The following is a 9,045-nucleotide window of genomic DNA, read 5'->3' as shown; positions in this document are numbered from 1 at the left end:
TGTCAGTCAGGGTACAAGATCATTCTGAGCCTACAACACAGACCTATCAAGGTGTCCAGACACTACTATCTGTGTAATGTAGGAATAATTTTTTTTAAAGTCCCTGTGATATACTAATTTAAAGATACCTGTGGCCTTGGCAAATCAAAGAAACAAGCCACAAAAAGGTGAAAACAAGATACTGAACAAATTTTGCTCGGGCTCGACTGTGATCTGATTCAAGGTAAGGAGTGAAGGGTGTTTACAATTTTATTTATTTATTTATATCCATTAGTAATTCAACAAGGTCTTTACACATCACTGCTTTCTTATTAGTTACCTATGAATTGTAAAGGATTCTGGGCAGAGCACACACACAAATTAATGAATCTGTGGATGAAAACTTATGAGGAATAGGGGGATGCTTCCATTGTGTGTTTGCTCTGCCAGCTCTCCTGAGGCAGTAAAATGCCATCATCTCTGCCTTGCACATGAGAAGCCCAGTAAAGGACTATGTGCAGGTTAACTGGGACCAGTATCAAGCCCAAATCTCATGGAAATTCCTGTTCCTGGGGCCAGGCTGTAGGTGGGAGACTTGGGATGCTCCCTGGGTCAAGCTGGTGTTTGCCTAAGAACTAGATGGGCTCAGAATGAGCAACCTGCCTGCCCATGAAGGGCTGGGGTGCAGCCTCAGTGATGCACGGGCAGCTCTCTGTGTGCACCCCAAATCACTGCCAGGCCCTTAAGGACAGCCCAGCCCAGCCCTGCAGGGAGCTGACTGCATTCTGCCCTCTCACAAACCTTCAGATGAGGGAAAATCTCTCTTTTTTTTTGCATTCGTGTAGTGACTTTAGCCAGGAAACTTTTAAGACTGATTTCCCTTGATTTGCCATCAGAGGTTTTACTTCAATCCATAACATTTTCAAAATCTGGGGAAGAAATAGAATCTGCACTCTTTCACAGTTAAAGTTATTTAGAACAGTTATTTATATAAGTGTTGGACATTTAAATTTATTAAAAATCCATAGCATATTTACAATTTTTATGAATGTAATTTATAAAATATAATCCAAAAAACACCTTGCAGCTTGTTCCTGTAACAATGTAACAGCTTTCCCTATACAGCTGCTTATATCCATTTCCCTTGGTGCCAAGGGAAGAAAGAAGCTAAAAAAAAATAATTTGGATATTCCTATAAAGATTGTTATCAACAAACTGAGTGCTGCTTAAAGACACTGAAAAAGAATGTGGTCTTTGTTTGCCTCTTCACAAGAGTGTCTATTCAATTTCTCCTCCTTGCCTTCCCCGTTGGAAGGTTGGCTGTGTCCCTGTGTCTGCGTTGGGCAGCCGGGAGCAGGGAGCCGCGTCTCCAGATGCTGCAAATCCGTGTGGCTGCAGCAGCTCCCGGGCTGGGAAGGGTGGCATAGTGCTGATTTACTGTGCCTGGGGAATCAGACCTACTTTTTTTCCTCAGCTGGAAGAGCAGCCTGTAAAATAAAAACCACACATCTCAGTTGATTTGAGAGATGCTGTGTAAGATTTATCTGTCTAGGAAAATAATATAAAAAATTTAAAAAAACCCCTCTGCAGAGGCTGGCAGCATCCCTTTTAATACAGCTGATGTTGAGGGGCCCAAAGACAACCCCTTGGACAGGCATAACTTGCAGTTTATTAATAGCAAAGGCACAGCAGAGGCTGCCAGGCTGTGAGTGTCTCAGGCACACTGTAAATTTCCAGTTGCTCAGTGTTCCTGCTGCTTGCCTGTGTATGGCATAAATACAGCCTAACGTGACTGAATTGCACAGAAAAATGTTACCAATTACTCTGCTTACCTGCATTCCTTTGGCACAGGTCCTGTGGGCTGAGCTGATGGAGAATATGTTCCTGGTGCTGGACAGGAGAGAAAGAGTTTTCTTTAAAAATAAGAAAAAGATCCTCTTTTTGTGTAGAACAGCGGGTTGGTTGGGTTTTTCTGCCTTGAGATTTCTTACCATTTCATTATTTTGTATTTCAGATAAAACTTTCTCACCTTAACGAGGAACATTTTTCCCCACTGGTTTTAATGGTATAATAAATTGAGGGAGAGCAAAGAAAAAGCTCCTGAAAAGGAACCATAAAAAAAGTTGCTGGAGACTGAGGGCAGGCTTTGCAGAGGAAGAGGCAAGAGTAACAAGCTAATTTACTTTGCCTTTCTGTTCAGGTGTCCTCTGTAAACAGCTTGGGTCTCCTTGTTTTAGAGACTGTTTGGAAGGGCATATTCCCATGGGTGTTTTACCTTCCCTGTGGCTGCACGGGAGCAATGGGGTGAAGAGGACTGGGGTGCCCCTCTGTGGGAAGGTCATGATGCTGCAAGAATGAGGAGTGAACCCAAAATGGTGATTTTGGCCCAAACAGGTGTGGTGCCATGAGGGATTTGCTGCCAGAACAGCACCTTTCTCCTCCAGGTTTGCCTTAATTCAGTGGCCACAGGCTGCACATTTCCCCCTCTGTGCTGAGCACAGCAGGCCTGGGGCTGTCACAGCCCACACCTACGGGGTCAGCTGGTGTCATCTCACCTTGTCTCACGGTCACACTGCTCTTGTGTAACCTACCTCAGTGTCTCCATACCAAGTGTCTTATTTCCAAAAACTCAGAGGGGACAGAGGGAAGAGATTTAGGCAGGTGTATGCAGAAGGAGGTGGGAGAGAGGAGAGGTGCCTCTGGACACACAGGGGTCTGGGAAAGAGGGGGGATGAGGAGGCATTTGGGAGGGGCAGTAGGGTGGCAGAGGAGATGGCAGAAAAGAAAATGTGGAAGAGTAAGACACATGGTAAAAAATGAGAGGTATAGGTAGCTATGACAGGGAGCCAGAAAAAGCATTGAAATGCAGGTTACTGCTCAGGTTACATAAGCCACTCTTATGAAAGACAAAAAAGATTGAAAAGCAATCAAAAGAAGCCAAAAAATGCCCATCTACATGGTAGTGTACAAATTCTTGAAAACATATTAAATGTTGACACTGGGTCCCTAATGAGGCATTCCCATATTTGACTTTCCTTGGTAAACCTTCCTGTGTCTACATACTATTTCTCTACTGAAACAAACTTCATATATCACCTGAATTTTAATTGTGATATGCAAATCCAAGAAATGACTGCCTAGGATAGCACTGAGAGAGGTTTCTGCATGCATTTGCTGCCTGTCTTTTGTGGTGGTTTCAGACTCTCAGCCTCTTGCCAGGATAGACTTGTCCTCAAGGATGCAGCTCACATGTATTCCTGATAAGAATACTTGATTTCCACGTGGAAAGCTCTTTAAAACATTAACATTACGTGTGTGAACAATTTTTTTTTTCTCATTCTTAGGAGCTGGCAAATTTGCATTGAGAAAAATGCAAAAGTGAGCAGAAAACTCTTCTGTTGATATCCCCCAAGGAGGACCAATGCATGAATTTCTTAGGAAATAGGTAACCCTTTCCTTCAAGGAATAGCCAGGCTCTTTCATGCTGGCTGTGCCAGGGGCTCTCCTATAGCAGGCAGAATCCCTGCTCATACTATATTCCAAGAAGAATTAACGGAAAAAGTCCAATCTTTCCTCCAAAAAAATTGTTTAGACCTAGGAAAACGCCAAGCTGTCCCACCTGGACCCCAGTTTGTGATCCAGTCTGTGTTGCAGAAAGCCAGACTCTCCCTGTGTGGGCAACCTGCTGCAGTTCTACAGGGCTGCTGTGTTGTCCCCTCCCAGTCTCCCAGTGGCTTTTGATGGAGCCACTTGTCCCTTCCTCACCCACTCACAGGGGCAGCTGTGACCCCATCCTGGCAGGGTTACTTAATGAGCTGTCAAGTGCTGTTAAAAGAAGGATACACATATCTACCCGTATCTATCTACCTGCCTATCTATTTATCTGTCCATCTGAAGTAAACAGAGCTTGGAGAGTCTTATAAGAGAGATAACTGTCTAATATTAATTTGCTGGCATTTACATGCAATAGAGCAACTCTGATCCAGACAAAATGAAAACAGATGGTCCTATCCTATGAAGACATGCTGAGGGAGTTGGGGTTGTTCAGTATGGAAAAGAGAAGGCTCCAGGGACACGACATTAGAGGCCTTTCAGTACTTAAAGGAGGCTTATAACAAAGCAGGAGAATGACTTTTTCAATGGTCAGATAGTGACAGGACAAGGGGAATTGGTTTTAAACTGAAAGAGGAGAGACTTCTATTAGGTGTTAGGAGGAAATTCTTTACTGTGAGGGTTGTGAGACACTGGCACAGGTTGTCCAGAGAAGTTGTTGATGCCCCATCCCTGGAATTGTTCAAGGCAGGGTTGGATGGAGCTCTGAGCAATCTGGTCTAGTGGAAGGTGTCCCTGCCCATGGCAGAGGGATTGGAATGAGATTATCTTTAAGGTCCCTTCCAACCCAAACCATTCTATGATCTATGATTCTATGATTCTATTATATGCAGAGAGCAACTTAGGAAAGTTCCAGAGCAGCTGACTTCTTCTCTCTTCTTCCCTGTAACAGATTGCTCAAAAATACCTGTCAATATCTTTTCCTTCTTCAGAGATCTTTCAGGAAACTCAATTGCAATTTTTGCTTGTTTAGCAGGAAGGGATAAGGAGGCTTCTTCAGGCTCCACATCACAGACAAAACCTCTGCTGGTTCTCCTAGCTGTCTCTTTGTAGAAGAGAGCAAGATTACTCTGCTCAATATAGTCTTGCATTCTCTGCATTTTGAAGGCTTCTTTAGAAGCCCCATATTCCTCTTCCAGCCTTTTCAAATTTTCCACTGTGAGAGCAGAACTGGGATATGATGACCAAATCCGAAGGGGAAATGTTTTTGGTTGGAACTGGTTACTGCAAGACCCTGACAGCTTGTGTCCATTAAACATATCTGCAATGCATTAAGGAGATGAGAATCTTTAGCAACAGGCAAAGTCAATTCATCATTCTTGCAACAAAGAAAGAAAGAAAAGAGAAATCCCATTAGTCATTTACTCCTGATGGGCATATTGATTGATGTAGTTAAAATGTTCACACTAAGATAACCTTATTAGATTGAAAATCACTTTCTTTTCAAGAGGATCTACTAGGCACCAATTCAACAAAGCACTTAAACAAATACCTGATATTGAGGGCATGCTCAGGTCCTATTGGTGAGCTTTTCTTAAATTGTTCCCACCTAATGCTTCAGGCCAAAACTTAAGATAGCTACAAAGGATGACATAATGCCTCTCTGTGTTTCAGATATGCCCAAAGTTGAGCAACCAAATATCTCATATAATAACACACTACCCTCTCCCCCACTAAGGCTGTACTAAAGATTGCATCAGTGATTTCATTATTAACCCAGTTTGCTTTGGCTGTAAAATGCTGTACAGCTGAAACTTACTGTGTGCAGGCTGGAATAGTGTGCACTTTATAATCATTACTAGTACTCAGACAAATTATTTTGGACAGTTTTTCCTACACACTGATGGAGAAAAAAATAAAAATGTACAGTGGAATCTATTGAATCTGTTTAATTGGACCTGCTGGTGGCCATCCGACCATGCCAATTAAATAAAGACAAACAAAAGCAGCTCTCAGAGGACCTGCAGTGAATAAACCCAGGGTAAATACTGCATGGTTTTTCTTATTGCATTATTCTGTATAGTTGTGTGTCTGAAACATAAACTAGCCATAAAAAGCAACTCACCCTCCTGTTTGCAATATCTGCTTAATTGTGTCTGCATCTTCCGTTCTCCCACTCAATCTGTTTAATGTCAAAAGATAAAGGAGGGAAAAATAATAAGGTTAGTTTGGCAGAACTAGTGCTTCACAACCTCCTCTTTCCTGGCCTGCCCCTGCCTGTCAATTCCCATCAGGCATGATGCTCCTCTGCTCTGTCTGACTGCAGACTGAGATGGCTGTTTCCAGGCGTTTCATCAATGCAGAAGACCCAAACCCTTCCATTGCCCTCGGCAGAGGGGTCTCTGCCAGCACTGTGGGAGCCCACAGACACTCAGGCACTGCAGGTGCCCTTGGGATGGTTCAGTGGGCTGGGCTTCCCCAGTGGAATAATTCCTGAGAAGGGAGCAGGTAAGGGCTGAGCAGGACCAGCACAGCACTGCCCAAGGTGACAATGCTGCCCAGGTGAGGTCCCAGCCAGGGCTGTTTCTGAGGTGCTCTGGCAGTGATCCCCTGTTACCATTTCTTGCATTCTGAAGGCTGTAAGTCTGAGACATGGTGTTTAGCATGTTTGAATCCACAAGGCTAAACTGGTTTACTTGTGTGATACAAGTGCCTGACACAATGAGCTCGAGTGCTACAGAGAAGCACATGTATGGGGTATCAGCATTTTCACCTTTGCCAATCAAACTTGTACAGTATCTCATTAAAAGAAATCACTGAGTTGTTTGGTCTGGCAAAGGCCATATTCCCTAACTCTGTGTTGAATTCTCATTAAGGATGATCTTTAATTCTCCTCTGATCCTTCTCTTGGGATAATTTTCTTTTCAGTTTTCTGGAACTTTCCTTCTGATCCAGGTAATGGTGAAAACAGATAGCAAATGACCCAGAAAGACCCTCAAAGGCTTCTCTTACTGCTCTTTGGTCCAGATTAGCTGGCAACTCCTGATTGTGAAGAACATAGCTTTACACCACATCTTTCATTGCTGGGACACAAAGCATCCTTTTCTCACGTAATCTAATTATGTTGCTTAATTTTAATCTCCTTAGGGAGCTAGTTTTGGAAAAATCTGTCATTTCTGCCTTTCATGAACAATTCTGCCATTTCTCTAGTAACAGTCTTTTAAGATCCCTTTGCTTCTTAATCATACTTTAAGACATCTCAATGTCATTAGCTCTGCTGATCTTTGTACTGCTGTCACTCTACTTTCCCTGTTGAGCTTTTGTGGTCACAGAGCTGTAGAACAAGCAGGGCTGGAAGGTGCCTCTGGAGGCCACCAGGCTCCAGGACTCTCCTCACAGCAAGTCTACTAGATCAGAATCCTTGGGGTTTTGCCTAGGCAAATTTTAAGTATTTCCAAAAGCTAAGATTCTACAACCTTTCTGACTCCAATATTTAACCACCCTTATGCTGACAATACTTTTGCTAATATTTAATTGGAATTTCCCATACTCCAGTATGTGTCTGTCATCCCTTATCCCACCAAAGTGCAGCTCTGAGAAGGCTGTTTTGTCCTCACCCTCTCATTTAGTAGCTTCAGGCAGCAATGAGAGGTACTTGAGTATTTTCTCCTCCAAGCTGAACAGACCCATTTCTCTCAGCCTCCTGTTGTGCACATAAGCTCCAGCTCTACATGTCTTGGTGACATTTTGCTCCAGTACGTGTCTCTCACCCTGGGGAGCCCCAGACAAGACACAGCATTCCAGATGTGCCAAGCAGAGGGTAATAACCATGTTTCTCCACCTTGTGCTTGGAAGTCACATTTAACCTGGCTGTTTTGGCCGAGTCTTCATTCAGCTCAGGACCACATGTGTCCCTGCTGCAATGCCCTGTGATTGCCATTGGCCTGGGATTGCAGTGCATGGATCTGGGCAAGCTCAGAGTCTGCTCTGGGGCAAGCTCAATGCCACTTTCACAATGCCTGTGTGGCAAGGGCTGTCCTGGCCTCGTGTCTGTGCACAGTGTTTCACCCATATGTGTCCCTGCACCCCACCATTGCTTCACACTGACTGCTCTCCTTGAACTCTTCCTCTTCATGAATGTTTTAAAGCATGTTTTATAATGTTTATTAGTAAGGCTTTTAATATATTTTTTCTTGCTACCTTGAAAATGGGGAATTGATATAAATAAAAGCACAACTGAGCTGAGCATTTCTGAAACCCAGTGGAAGAGCGCAAGCCCTGAACCTGAGGGTTTAGCTCCCTGCCTGGACCCATGCAGCAGCAGCAGCAGTGCCCAAGGGCAGGATCACATCCTTCATATACAGCTTGTTCATGTTGCCTTGCCACCCTTCCTGTCCTTTCTCCAAAACAGAAGAGAAAATCACCTCATACAAGAAGTGCGGAGAACTACAGTTTCAGTGGTGGAAAAATGTTTTGAATAGATTATCCCATTCTCTCTGCATCAGTCCACACAAAAACGTATTCCTGATCCCATGGGATTCATAGATCAGGAGGGTAAAGCCCTCAGAACAGACAATTTCTGTCTCTGTTCTTGCACTGTACCTGCCAGACTGAGGTTTCACGCCCATCAGGACAGTCCCACCGAATAATCTGAATTACAGCAACTTTTAGAGTACCCTCTCTTGGCACTTGGCACATCAAAGCTGCACAACTCCCAGATCAGCAGCTTCCACACAGTTTGAAGGAATGCAGCACTTGAGTGTTCATGTTGAACTTTTCAAAGAAGCTGAAGAGGATCAAACGAAGTATTTTATTGAATTCTAAATATGGAGTGGGTTTTTTTTGTTTGCATGCTTCTTTTCATCAAAAGAAATGTTTGAAACAAAAAGCCCATGGCAAATTAGAGGGATGGAATGCCACATTTTGGAAGTGCCAAAATTAAATATTCCTGCTTTGGAAGTTTGCCTCACCTTCTCCATCATGAACCATTGTGGGATTTTGATATCAAACTGTCACATTTTTCACTTGATCTGATGCATACTTTTGTTACAAAGTCCAATTTTTTTGCAAAATGCAAATAGAACATTTTGCTAATCTGGCCAGATAGGATTGGCGTACAAAGAAGAGTGCTCTTGGTTTTGTAAGCTCATAGTTCATGGGGACTGGCATTAAATAGAAAAATCAGTTACATCAAAAAGGCAGGCTTAAAAATCTCATTGATGATAAGCTGCCCACTGCAATGTCAGAGGAAATTGTCACTAAGTATTCACAAATACATCTGCAGCACTGCAACACATCTTCTCCAAAGCCATATCTGTCCCTGACATCAGACTTTGTCATAAAAAGCAAGAGAATTCAAAGCAACATTTACTGGCTATTTCCTCTGTGAGGCTTCACTTTCTCTATAGCTCTTCTGTTCTCATAATAATATGCTGAAATCTAGTCAGAATATTTGAATCTTGGAGAAACAAAACACAGCTGAAGTAGCTGGAAGGCGAAGGGCTCGGAGGCAAT

The 9,045-nt window shown here is 43.2% G+C and overlaps 1 long non-coding RNA gene across 1 annotated transcript; it reads right to left on the bottom strand.

Moving 5' to 3' along the window:
- Nucleotides 1–1,105: 1,105 nt before the first annotated feature.
- Nucleotides 1,106–5,806, bottom strand: LOC139600272 (uncharacterized). The gene is made up of 3 exons (XR_011682469.1): nucleotides 5,657–5,806; nucleotides 1,812–1,869; nucleotides 1,106–1,466 (listed from the first exon to the last, which is right to left on the bottom strand). It is a non-coding gene; the product is annotated as an uncharacterized lncRNA (long non-coding RNA).
- Nucleotides 5,807–9,045: the final 3,239 nt, after the last annotated feature.

The sequence above is a fragment of the Agelaius tricolor genome, unplaced genomic scaffold (assembly GCF_023055355.1).
Source record: "Agelaius tricolor isolate 1412-34295 unplaced genomic scaffold, bAgeTri1.0.p SCAF_26, whole genome shotgun sequence".
In the NCBI taxonomy this organism is placed as follows: Eukaryota; Metazoa; Chordata; class Aves; order Passeriformes; family Icteridae; genus Agelaius; species Agelaius tricolor.
This window is presented reverse-complemented; position numbering and strand designations above follow the sequence as displayed.